Raw genomic sequence first — 14,429 nt, 5'->3', positions numbered from 1 at the left:
GACTGGCCAGGTGAATCCAGGTGAAAGCTATGATGCCTATGATGTCACTTGTTAAATCCACTTCAATCAGTTTAGATGAAGGGGAGGAGAGAGATTAAAGAAGGATTTTTAAGCCTTGAGACAATTGAGACATGGATTGTGAATGTGTGCCATTCAGAGGGTGAATGGGAAAGACAAAACATTTAAGTGCCTTTGAACGGGGTATGGTAGTAAGGCGCACCGGTTTGTGTCAAGAACTGCAAAGCTGCTGGGTTTTTCATGCTCAACGGTTTACCGTGTGCATCAAGAATGGTCCACCACCCAAAGGACATCCAGCCAACTTGACACAACTGTGGGAAGCATTGGAGTCAACATGGGCCAGCATCCCTTTTGAATGCGTTCAACACCTCGTAGAGTCCATGCCCCAATGAATTGAGGCTGTTCTGAGGGCAAAAAAAAAGTGGGGGGGGTGCAACTCAATATTAGGAAGGTGTTCATAATGTTTGATATTTTATTTTTCCTTTATTTAACTAGGCAAGTCAGTTAAGAACACATTTGTATTTACAATGACAGCCTACACCGGACCAATTGTGCGCCGCCCTATGGGACTCCCAATCACGGCCAGTTGTGATACAGAAATGCAGTGCCTTAGATCACTGCGCCACTCGGGTGCCCAGTGTATGTAGATATCTTTGTTAAAAAGAATACTCTATTTCCCTTGACATAGCGATGCTGAATGTGAAAAATGGCTCAACATACCCCAGTCTCCCCTACAGTGCTCTCCATGTTTTGTAGCTGCTAGATGGAAATGTTGTTCACTGCTGTCAGCGAATGCTAACGCTACTAGCTACGCCGTATGTCTCTGACATAGTGATGTACTATATTTTCAGAGCCATTTTTGCATCTCATTCTCTTCATGTCCTATATCCTCACTCTTGTAGTTAGCATCTTTCTCCTTTCCTGTCAGGGGAATGTAAAATATAGAGTGTGAGAAAGAAGCTGGTTAGTAAAAGGGGATAATTATTCTTCTCTCTCTGAGGGTAGGGTGGTTATTATAGCACAAGGAGGCTAGTTCTGAGTTAGGCTTGTTAGTGCATCTAGGCAAGTTAGCTCACTGGGATTAGCTGGCGCGGTGAGGTTGAAAGTTGATGTGGCAAGTTACAGAATGTAGGGCTAGCACCAAGAGGCTAGTAAGCATCAGGAATATAGTTAGCCCACTGAGAGCTAGCGCAGGGAGGAAAGTTGATGTGGCTAGGTTAGGCTTCTTAACTTCTGGAGACTTTTTAGCGTCAGTTGGCTAGTTAGCGCTGACTGTAGTTGTAATGGGAGGAGCTGCTCGGTACAGGCAGGCGGGGACCTTAGCACTGCGGCTGCTCCCATGCTCTCATTAGCAGAAGAAATGCAGCATGTTAGCCTAACAGGAGAGACCATGAAGCTCCAATGGATGGCCAACAGGGAAAAGTAGTGAGAGAGAAGGAATTGATTTCATGTATAATTTGTTTATCACTAGAGGGGACAAATGCAGTCCTCTCTGACATGTGTGGAGGTGGTTTGACTATGAATTAGGTCATTAGCATAATCTCCCCACACATCTCTGGCACTTTTGCAGTCTTGCAATTGTTCCATCTCTCCTCTTTCTCCCTCCAGAATAAAACAAAGTAAGGTGTGAAGGTTGGAGTCAAGCTGTTTATTGGCAATGATGTTACTACATACTAAACCTAAACAACCCATCTCTCACATTTCCCTGCTGTTTACTCTCTAAATGATCTCTCTATCCACTGCCTAACAAGTCATCCAAGCATAAACAAAAAAACTAGGGTAAACCCTAAAACTGGACTGATATGGCGAGAGAGAGTGTGGGAGAGAGTGTATGTGAGTGAGAGAGAGAGCGAGAGAGAGAGTTGAGAAGAAAGCCAACATGAATAGTCCAGTTTTTCGCTTTTAGTACAAGCCGCCATACCTTTAGGAGTTTGTGCAGAATAGTTCATTAGAACTAAACAAGTCTCTATTTGAAACCAGTGGCAGGCTCAGGAATCCAACTGTCAGAGCTGTGAAAGCTACTGAATTGGAAGGCTGGTCCCCTTGTCAATGAGTAAGACAAGCCGCTTGAGATGTAAAATAGCAAGGGAGGAAAATAGATAGCTATTTTCAGGGTATTGAGGGAGCTATTAGCATACGCTGACTTGAAAAGAAGCAGAGGGCAGGGGTGGGCGAGAGGAGGGGATTGAGGGAGAACAGACGAAGGCGGGGGGGGGGGGGGGGGGGGCTAATCTGAGAAAGAAGATTTGAGTATTGTCAGTCAGGGTTTTGTTCTGGAATGAAGTGGGGTGTGAAAGAGAGGGTAGAATCGGGTCTGAAAGCTGCAATGTTGGCCCACAGGTTGATGTCTTCTGTGGATATGATGAGTTATTGGCTGCAGTGTGTGTGTGTGTGTGTGTGTGCATGTGTGCGTGCGTGCGTGCGTGCGTGTCTGTGTGTGTTTGTGTGTAACATAATAACAAACTGGATCTACATCTACCTTAAAGAATAAGGACTGTATCATAAAAAAGCAAAGTTTCATTTAACAGATGACAAAGCATGTTCCTTATGAAACAAACACTATTCCATTTTCTATTGTCCTCCATGTTTTTTTTTACAAAGCAAACCTTGCAGGTGCCTCACTCTGTGTATAATAGGGAAGCACCTTTGCGTCTGAGAGAGAGAGCTCGAAGATATTCAGAAAATTGCAAGTGCTTCTCAACTTTTGTTTCGGAAACAACAAACTAAGCAAAGCTGTGAGGCGCAATTCGGAGGAATCATATTGGTATAACCGAGACCACAGAGAGTCTTAAAGTCCCACCAGGCTTTCTGTAGCCTAATGTATTCAGCTCATCAACTCTTTGTTGCTCGCTGCCACCCTTGAGTGCTTTCATTTATTCTTCGCCACTTTGTCAGCAGGAAAAAGTTGGTTCTTTTTATCCACACATTTTCTCCCCATTGAGAGGCGTGTTAGGCATCTCTTGAAGTGGGAGTATGGGTTCTTTGTCGGCTGGCTTGTTTGGGCCTGTCTGTTCCCACCAGGAGCACCACCCAAAATGGACGACCCCTTTTGGAAAGTCTGAAAACTCCTGCTGGTTGGACAGGGGGCCTGGGCATGTTGAGTCAACACTGCAGAAGTTTCCCCTATAAGCACTTATCTGAGGTCAGCTTACCCTGCCTTGTGCAGATCTCCTGTGTGAAAGAGGTCAACCTGAGAAAATATTATAAAGAAATACTCCTCAATCCTGAAGTAGCCAGTCTTATCTTCAAACTTATTATCAAATGTCATATTTCAATGTGGCAGAGCACTTTTTCTATTTTGAGGCCTTGCTTTCAATAATAACCATTTAGTTTAAGACGTGCCTGTAATCTTTACAATATACAGTTGTCCTTGCTAAATAACCAATGGATAAGCTGCATACATTCAGTGGCCAGTTTATTAGGTACATTCACAAAAATGGTTCGCTCCTACGTACAGTGAATCACGTGGCAGTGGCTTGCTATATAAAGCAGGCAGACAGGCATCGAGGTATTCAGTTACTGTTTGACTGAACGTTAGAGAATGGGCAAAATGAGTGACCTGAGTGACATTGAGCATGCTATGATCGTCGTGCCAGGTGTGCCGGTTCCAGTATCTCAGAAACAGTCGGCCTCCTGGGCTTTTAACACACAACAGTGTCTAGGGTTTACAGAGAATGCTGCGACAAACAAAGAACACCACACGATCACTAACACTGGACAATTGAGGAATGGAAAAACATTGCTTGGTCCAATGAATCCCGGTTCCTGGTACGCCATGCTGATGGCAGGTGTCAATGATGCTGCCTGGTGTCAATGGTACAGGCTTGTGGCGGATGTGTAATGGTGTTGGGAATGTTTTCCTGGCACACGTTAGGTTCCTTGATACCAATTGAGCAACGTTTCCATGCCCCAAAGAATTCAGGCTGTTCTGGAGGCAAATGGGGGTCCGACCTAGTACTAGATGGATTTACCTAATAAACTGGCCACTGAGTGTATATCCACCATATGTCATTAACGTTGCATATGAAGAATTGTGAAGTGCCACTAAAAATCTTCTTTGAACCTCTCCACCCAGAAACTTTTATGTACAGTATGGTAACTAGTCTTCATATAAACAAATTGTAGATATTAACATCATTATTTTTCACAATCTTGGAAATAGGGATGTATTTTTTTTTCTCAAATAACACATATTGATTGAGCAAAGCCTGCATTCTCGGTTCTGGCAGTGCTGTAGAATTTAGATGGAATGGTATTAGGCTTATGCATAATTCATCTTTTGATAAAGTTTAATTAAAAATGCTAAGACATTGTTCAGGGAGTGAATATGTGTGTTTTCCTAGCCGTTGCTGTGTTATTCATATTAGTCATGCTTGGAAAATCAAAGGATCCCTCAAAGTTTGCATTATGCTGGTCTTTGAATGATTGGACTCAAAACATTTAGAAGGCTTGGAAAAACTCATTTATTTCCAGAAAAAAAGGGTTCCCTGGTCTGAGACGTAAATATAAGGGAATACACAGTGAATGGCACAAAAACATGTTTTGGACAGTATTTACAACATTTTAATTATGCATGTAGGCATACATTGTGTTGATACATCGAAATCGATCAAGCTTTTCTATCCATGCAAATATTTCTCTTGCATTTTATGAATTTTTGATAACAAAAACCTTTCAATGATTTCAGAATCCCCTTTCAATACAGCCTGAATATCTGTGAAGTATTCCCCTGCCAGTCAGCGCTTTAAAAGAACAGGAGATGCATTTTTCCCCATTAAAAAAAGATAAAAGAAAGAAACTTCCAGTATGATCTGCAATGTATTTTCTCTACAAACTGGTGTGTGTGTTCACCGACAATCCTTCAGGCAACATCTTTTTAATGAAAGAAAAGCTTTTGAGATCGATTGACTCGTTATGCTGGCATAGAAGGGCGGCAATTTTACGCTCGGTTGTTGGCTAACAAGGCTCCATGCACAAGCAGTTCTCAATTCAATTCCACCAGGCCTGATTTGCAAGAGCTACGGGCTAGCATACAATGAGGCAACTAAGGTTGCCGCGGAGACCGCCTGAATGGTTGCAGGCCTCCCATTGGTGTGGGGGATTGTCTCCGCCCAGCAGGTGGACAGATCTGAGATGAGGACTTTGAGCACGCTAACCCTGCTATTTACATGGTGAATACATTATACCAACTGGGAGCAAGGCAAACTTATAGGGGCCACATGCTGATAAGTTGTTAACCCAGTCCTGCTTCAAGGATGGTGGGTGTGGAATGTTGATGATACTCCCTGCTAGATGAGAGGTAGGAATAGATTAATATTGCATTAAAAGAGACATAGAAACACTATTAAAGTGATGCTCCAAAGCTTTTGCACAATTTCAGGCAGTAGTTTTGAAAGTAGTACTCATGAGCCAAAATGGATCTCCGAAAATGTTTCACAATTGTGTACTACATCATCCATTTCGTATGATAAGCTACTTCCTGCAACAACAACAAAATAATATATATACAGTAGCTTGCGAAAGTATTCACCCCCATTAGCATTTTTCATATTTTGTTGCCTTACAACCTGGAATTAAAATTGATTTTCGAGGGGTTTGTATAATTTGATTTACACAATATGCCTACCACTTTGAAGATGCAAAATAGTGTTTCTTGTGAAACAAACAAGAAATAACACAAAGAAACAGAAAACTTGAGCGTGCATAACTATTCATCCCCCCAGACTATACTTTATAGAGCCACCTTTTGCAGCAATTACAGCTGCAAGTCTCTTGGGGTATGTCTCTATAAGCTTGGCACATCTAGCCACTGGGATTTTTGCCCATTCTTCAAGGCAAAACTGCTCCAGCTCCTTCAAGTTGGATGGGTTCTGCTGGTGTACAGCAATCTTTAAGTCATACCACAGATTCTCAATTGGATTGAGGTCTGGGCTTTGACTAGGCCATTCAAGACATATCAACGTTTCCCCTTAAACCACTCGAGTATTGCTTTAGCAGTATGCTTAGGGTCTTCCTGCTGGAAGGTGAACCTCCGTCCCTGTCTCAAATCTCTGGAAGACTGAAACAGGTTTCCCTCAGGAATTTCCCTGTATTTAGCACCATCCATCATTCCTTCAATTCTGACCAGTTTCCCAGTCCTTGCTGATGAAAAACATCCCCACAGCATGATGCTGCCACCACCATGCTTCACTGTGGGGATGGTGTTCTCAGAATGATGAGAGGTGTTGGGTTTGCGCCAGACATAGCGTTTTCCTTGATGGCCAAAAAGTTCAATTTTAGTCTCATCTGACCACAGTACCTTCTTCCATATGTCTCCCACATGCCTTTTGGCGAACATCAAACGTGTTAGCTTATTTTTTTCTTTAAGCAATGCCTTTTTCTGGCCACTCTTCAGTAAAGCCCAGCTCTGTGGAGTGTATGGCTTAAAGTGGTCCTATGGACAGATACTCCAATCTCCGCTGTGGAGCTTTGCAGCTCCTTCAGGGTTATCTTTGTACTGTTTGTTGCCTCTCTGATTAATGCCCTCCTTGCCTAGTCGGTGAGTTTTGGTGGGCGGCCCTCTATTGGCAGGTTTGTTGTGGTGCCATATTATTTCCATTTTTTAATAATGGATTTAATGGTGCTCCGTGGGATGTTCAAAGTTTCTGATATTTTTTTATAACCCAACACTGATCTGTACCTCTCCACAACTTTGTCCCTGACCTGTTTGGAGAGCTCCTTGGTCTTCATGGTGCCGCTTGCTTGGTGGTACCCCTTGCTTAGTGTTGTTGCAGACTCTGTGGTCTTCAGAAGAGGTGTATATATACTGAGATCATGTGACACTGAGATTGCACACAGGTGGACTTTATTTAACTAATTATGTGACTTCTGAAGGTAATTGGTTGCACCAGATCTTATTTAGGGGCTTCATAGCAAAGGGTGTGAATACATATGCACCCACCACTTTTCCAATATTTATTTTTTTCATTTCACTTCCCCAATTTGGACTATTTTGTGTATGTCCATTACATGAAATCCAAATAAAAATCAATTTAAATTACAGGTTGTAATGCAACAAAATAGGAAAAACGGCAAGGGGGATGAATAATTTTGCAAGGCACTGTATATATACAGTTGAAGTCGGAAGTTTACATACACCTTAGCCAAATACATTTAAACTTTGTTTTTCACAATTCCTGACATTTAATCCTAGTAAAAATTCCCTGTTTTAGGTCAGTTAGGATCACCATTTTATTTTAAGAATGTGAAATGTCTGAATAGTAGAGAGAATGATTTATTTCAGCTTTTATTTCTTTCATCACATTTCCAGTGGGTCAGAAGTTTACATACACTCAATTAGTATTTGGTAGCATTGGCTTTAAATTGTTTAACTTGGGTCAAACGTTTCTGGGAGCCTTCCACAAGCTTGGGTGAATTTTGGCCCATTCCTCCTGACAGAGCTGGTGTAACTGAGTCAGGTTTTTAGGCCTCCTTGCTCGCACACGTTTTTTCAGTTCTGCCCACACATTTTCTATAGGATTGAGGTCAGGGCTTTGTGATGGCCACTCCAATACCTTGACTTTGTTGTCCTTAAGCCATTTTGTCACAACTTTGGAAGTATGCTTGGGGTCATTGTCCGTTTGGAAGACCCATTTGCGACTAAGCTTTAACTTCCTGACTGATGTCTTGAGATGTTGCTTCAATATATCCACATAATTTTCCTTCCTCATGATGCCATCTATTTTGTTAAGTGCACCAGTCCCACCTGCAGCAAAGCACCACCACAGCATGATGCTGCCACCCCTGTGCTTAATGGTTGGGATGGTGTTCTTCGGCTTGCAACCTACCCCCTTTTCCTCCAAACATAACGATGGTCATTATGGTCAAACAGTTCTATTTTTGTTTCATCAGACCAGAGGACATTTCTCCAAAAGGTACGATCTTTGTCCCCATGTGCAGTTGCAAACCGTAGTGTGGCTTGTTATGACGGTTTTGGAGCAGTGGCTTCTTCCTTGCTGAGCGGCCTTTCAGGATATGTCGATATAGGACTCGTTTTACTGTGGATATAGATACTTTTGTACCTGTTTCCTCCAGCATCTTCACAAGGTCCTTTGCTGTTGTTCTGGGATTGATTCACACTTTTCGCACCAAAGTACGTTCATCTCTAGAAGACAGAACGCGTCTCCTTCCTGAGCGGTATGACGGCTGCGTGGTCCCATGGTGTTTATACTTGCGTACTATTGTTTGTACAGATGAACGTGGTACCTTCAGGCGTTTGGAAATTGCTCCCAAGGATGAACCAGACTTGTGGAGGTCTGCACATTTTTTTCTGAGGTCTTGGCTGATTTCTTTTGATTTTCCCATGATGTCAAGCAAAGAGGCACTGAGTTTGAAGGTAGGCCTTGAAATACATCCACAGGTACATCTCCAATTGACTCAAATTATGTCAATTAGCCTATCAGAAGCTTCTAAAGCCATGAAATCATTTTCCTGAATTTTCCAAGCTTTGGCACAGTCAACTTAGTGTATGTAAACTTCTGACCCACTGGAATTGTGATTTATAAGTGAAATGATAAGTGAAATAATCTGTCTGTAAACAATTGTTGGAAAAATTACTTGTGTCATGCACAAAGTAGATGTCCTAACTGACTTGCCAAAATTATAGTTTGTTAACAAGATATTTGTGGAGTGCTTGAAAAACGGGTTTTAATGACTCCAACCTAAGTGTATGTAACCTTCCGACTTCAACTGTATAAACAGTCCCCATCAAAAGTTTGGACACACATACTCATTCCAGGGTTTTTCTTTATTTTTACTATTATTCTACATTATAGAATAATAGTGAAGACATCAAAACTATGAAATAACACATATGGAATCATGTAGTAAGTGTTAAACAAATCTAAATATATTTTATATTTGAGATTCTTCAAAGTAGCCACCCTTTGCCTAGTTTACAGCTTTGCACACTATTGGCATTCTTTCAACCAGCTTCATGAGGTAGTCACCTGGAATGCATTTAAATTAACAGGTGTGCCTTGTTAAAAGTTAATTTGTAGAATTTCTTTCCTTCTTAATGCGTTTGAGCCTATCAGTTGCGTTGTGGCAAGGTAGGGGTGGTATACAGAAGATAGCCGTGTTTGGTAAAAGACCAAGTCCATATTATGGCAAGAACAGCTCAAATAAGCAAAGAGAAACAACAGTGCATCATCATTTTAAGACATGAAGGTCAGTCAATACGGAACATTTCAAGAACTTTGAAAGTTTCTTCAAGTGCAGTCGCAAAAACCATCAAGCGCTATGATGAAACTGGCTCACATGAGGACCGCCACAGGAAAGGAAGACTCAGAGTTACCTCTACTGCAGAGGATAAATTCATTAGAGTTAACTGCACCTCAGATTGCAGCCCAAATAAATGCTTCACAGAGTTCAAGTAACAGACATATCTCAACATCAACTGTTCAGAGGAGACTGCGTGAATCAGGCCTTCATGGTCGAATTGCTGCAAAGAAACCACTACTAAAGGACACCAATAAGAAGAAGAGACTTGCTTGGGTCAAGAAACACAAGCAATGGTCATTAGACTGGTGGAAATCTGTCCTTTGGTCTGATGAGTCCAAATTTGAGATTTTTGGTTCCAACCGCCGTGTCTTGTGAGACGCAGAGTAGGTGAACGGATGATCTCCGCATATGTGGTTCCCACCGTGAAGAATGGAGCAGGAGGTGTTATGGTGTGGGGGTGTTTTGCTGGTGACACTGTCTGTGATTTATTTAGAATTCAAGGCACACTTAACCAGCATGGCTACCACAGCATTCTGCAGCGATACGCCATTTTATTTTTTATTTTACCTTTATTTAACTAGGCAAGTCAGTTAAGAACAAATTCTTATTTACGATGACGGCCTACACCGGCCAAACCCGGACGGCGCTGGGCCAATTGTGCGCCGCCCTATGGGACTCCCAATCACGGCCGATTGTGATACAGCCTGGAATCGAACCAGGGGGTCTATAGTGACGCCTCAAGCACTGAGATGCAGTGCCTTAGACCGCTGCGCCACTCGCCATCCCATCTGGTTTGTGCTTAGTGGGACTATCATTTGTTTTTCAACAGGACAATGACCCAAAACACACCTCCAGGTTGTGTAAGGGCTATTTGACCAAGGAGAGTGATGGAGTGTTGCATCAGATTACCTGGCCTCCACAATCACCCGATCTCAACCCAATTGAGATGGTTTGGGATGGGTTGGACTGCAGAGTGAAGGAAAAGCAGCCAACAAGTGCTCAGCTTATGTGGGAACTCCTTCAAGACAAGCTGGTTGAGAGAATGCCAAGAGTGTGTAAGGGTTGGTGTTTTATTTTATTTTATTTCACCTTTAGGCAGTAGGCAAAGATGGTGAAACAAGGATCTTTACTGGTGGTCCCAAAGCCAGGATACAAAATAACAGACTTTTCACCAAAAATAAAGGAGGAGCAAATTGGTCTCCAAAAACAGGCTGACAGCAAAAATACGAAATACTAACTATGACTGAAAACAACAATGAAACAGGGAGAACACTTCTCAAGTACCTGTACTTCCGTCTCGTGATCAGACACTGATTCGTACTGCTTGACATCAAGAAACCAGCAGAGAAAACTGAGAAAGGGAACATAGGGAAGTGAGGGCATAAATACACAGGTGAACAGATAGACCCAGGTGACACCAATAGGATGATGATTAGTCCCGACTGTGAGTGAAGAGGTGCCTAATGTTGTCGGAGGATGACACCTAGTGGGTCGCTCCGGAACTGCGACCCCCTCCTGTAACAAGAGTGTGCAAAGCTGTCATCAAGGCAAAGGGTGACTACTTTGAAGAATCTAAAATCTGAAATATATTTTGATTTGTTTAACCCTTTTTTAGTTACTACATGATTCCATATGTGTTATTTCATAGTTTTGATGTCTTCACTATGATTCTACAATGTAGGAAATAGTAAAAATAAAGAAAAACCCTTGAATGAGTAGGTGTGTCCAAACTTTTGACTGATATTGTACATATATATATTTGGCAATTCGTATGATATTTTATGAATTCCAATTCGTGCCATATGTTACGAATATGTAAGTTCTTAAGATCCTGGACTGCATCTTTAAATGCTTGTACAAAGGTTTTTCTGAGCTTTTAGAGTGTGCCTTATAATTCTAATGTAATGTTAGATGGTTTAATAACATCATCCAGAGATACTCTCAATACTGTATACAAGAGACAATCTTAAAAGTCATTACAATGACTCTTAGACAGTTGAGCTCAGAACATGTCTGTTCTATTAATTTCTGGTCATATGGTACCACAATACATGTGTCGCAAGTACTACAGTTTTACACTTATGTCTTACTGTACCTTGCATGTGCTTGCCTACTAAAACTAGGCCTTTTTCACATGCCTCATTTCACATGGCCTATGCCACAATCTCATTGACTGTAGATATCAGGAACAGGAAGAAGAAGAGAGGAAAAGTGAGGGATGAAAAACACTCACCTCTCTCTCTCTTTCTCACACACACACACACACACACACACACACACACACACACTGTGTGTGCACATAACAAAAACATTTACTGAATTTTCCACCTGGAATGAAAGAAGTAGCCAACTTAAAACCAAGTATCTTGCCAACTTACCCCAAAAACACAACATTTATATTTTATGAATACATTTCCAAGCATAGCCTATTTCCATCCTGTCTCAGGGGTCTATAAATGTATGCAAATGACAGATTTACTCTTCAAGTCTCGTCTTTAATTGTTATGCACACACAGAAATTCATTAAACTGACTGGGTAATTAGACTTGCACTGAGTTGCCTAATTTATACACTAGAGACAATATATTAAATGTACTGTACTCCAATCTCCAGAGGAGGCTGGTGGGAGGAGCTATAGGTGGACGGGCTCATTGTAATGGCTGGAATGGATTAATGGAACGGTATCAAACACATCAAACATATGGAAACCACATGTTTGACTCCGTTCCATTTCATCCATTCTAGCCTTTAAAATGAGCCTGTCCTCCTATAGCTCCTCCCACCAGCCTCTTCTGTATGAGTCATAGTAGACTTAACTAAAAGTTGATTACGAAATCAAGTGTTGCTTTTTCTACCTACTCCCAACAATAGGGTGAATTAATTATGTTTGTTACTTTTAAATAAGCCAATGGCTTATACCTCAGCTACTGTAACACACTCAATTCATCTGGACCTGCATTGCAGTATCTATTCTACAGTGTTCGACACAGTCTAAATTAATCTATATCTTATAGCTGAGATATAACGGTACAAGGAGTAAAATGTCTCCTTAAGTAACTTCAAACCAAGGCACAGACATAAACATACAACAGACCCTACACAGTAATTAATACTGTCTATCTTGGCATTTCAAATTCAACCAAAAAAATTCTGTGTCCTTTTCCTACCTTCTCCCCCAGGACATGACCTAGTTGAATATAAGGGGAGGCTTTGAAGCAAACCTTTCATGAACCCTCTCTCATAACTCCATATGCTTGGAGTGTACTGAGTTGGCTCTATATTTTCTGTGAATATGGCAATTCTGCATTGTATATATTTCTCAGAACTGCGGTTCAGCTCCTCTGCAGGGTATGAGATACAGTTAGTGAGTGCATACATTATTTTTTCATACCCCCCGTGGGAATCGAACCCACAACCCTGGCGTTGCAAACACCATGCTCTACCAACTGAGGTACATCCCTGCCGGCCATTCCCTCCCCTACCCTGGATGACACTGGGCCAATTGTGCGCTGCCCCATGGGTCTCCCGGTCGCGGCCAGCTACGACAGAGCCTGGATTCGCACCAGGATCTCTAGTGGCACAGCTAGCACTGCGATGCAGTGCCTTAGACCACTCGGGAGGCTCATTTACAGTATTCCCATTGCCTTTCTGACATAGTCAAGAGGCGAAACACTAGATTGTTTCACATCAAACATTGTTCTGTACACTGTTCGCTAGTTAGTAGACTAAGCAGGGGTACAGTAAGAAATACACTGCCAGCTCAAAACCTTGTTTGCAATACACTGATGAAAACTACTATGCTCTTCTTCACACTCATCAACTCTGATTTAGAACAGCAACCCCATGAGTCTGCTGTACTGCAGCTCTCCTAAACCAGTGTACTCAGAGGCCCCGAGGCCAATTCAACCTGATACACTGTGTTCTTTGGGGCTCTATTGTTTGTTGATACTATCTGCAGTGGATGACAGAAGAGGAGGAGGGAGGGGAGAGTTTTCATTCTTGTCTGTCAGCTTGTTGCTCCGAGGCATGAATGAGCTAAAACAACTTTCCCATGCAGCGGTGGTGGAAGCGGTGCTCACTGGTGGAGTATACTCAGCATGCAGACTGCAGACTGCAGATTGGGGGACTACATCGTTGTATTCAGTAGGCAGCAAACAGAAGAAAACCGAGTAATATTGGGAATTACCTGGACGAAATTCAAAATTTCGTATTATGTTGCATGTGCCCTAATGAACAAGCTCCTGAATTACCCCTGGCCCCTGACCTTTAACCCCTACATGGGCAATGATCCAACAGGTTCAATTGCATAGATGCTATAGAGTTGATTGCAATTGCAATTTGTGTGTATAATTTTACATTTGACTTGGTACCACCACCAGCGTAGCTATGACAATGTATTCAAACATTCCCTACAGACACCCAAATAATGATTCATTTTACCACCTTTCATGTACCCTCTCATTTTTAAATGCCATACTCCCTGTATTTCAACTCAAATTGAATTAGGAACTAATCCTTTCACAGCAGATGCTGGGAGCTGAACCTGTGTGAATTTCCTTAGTTTGTGGCTTTTGTTTTGCTTGGCGTGTCATGCCGAGAGCCGGGACAAGCTGTGTTTGCACACTGACACTGTCTGTGTAATTGGAAGATACTGTAGCTTAGTGTGGAGACCGAGTCAAATGTGTCCATTTCAGAGTTCAAGACATGCAAGATGCAAGTCTAGTTTTTGCTCCTCTTTCACGAGGGAGTGAGCCTTTGAATGGTCACCCATGAGGAACATTGAGGATAAACTATTTCCGTCAAAAGTGGTGTTAACAGGAAATGAAGTAGGCTTACTGGGCATTGATTGATGTACTACAGTAGCAATGACGCAATCATAATCAAGACAGTTGTTTTCATAAACATTATGATACCCTGTGAATTCCTATTTGAGTAATATGCTAGTGGTAATGGTGAACAGTATGACATAATGGCACAATGAAGTTGTGAGGTTTGAAAATGGTTGATTAAAAGATAACTTTTAGCAATATTTACTCCTATAGCTCCACTTCGAATAACTTGTAATAAGTAGGAGCACATAGATTTCAAACACTATACAATTAACAATATTGTTTTAACCTGTTGTTCATGGAAAAACTGTAAGTATTATT

Source organism: Coregonus lavaretus (assembly GCF_964263955.1).
Source record: "Coregonus lavaretus genome assembly, chromosome: 7".
In the NCBI taxonomy this organism is placed as follows: Eukaryota; Metazoa; Chordata; class Actinopteri; order Salmoniformes; family Salmonidae; genus Coregonus; species Coregonus lavaretus.
This window is presented reverse-complemented; position numbering follows the sequence as displayed.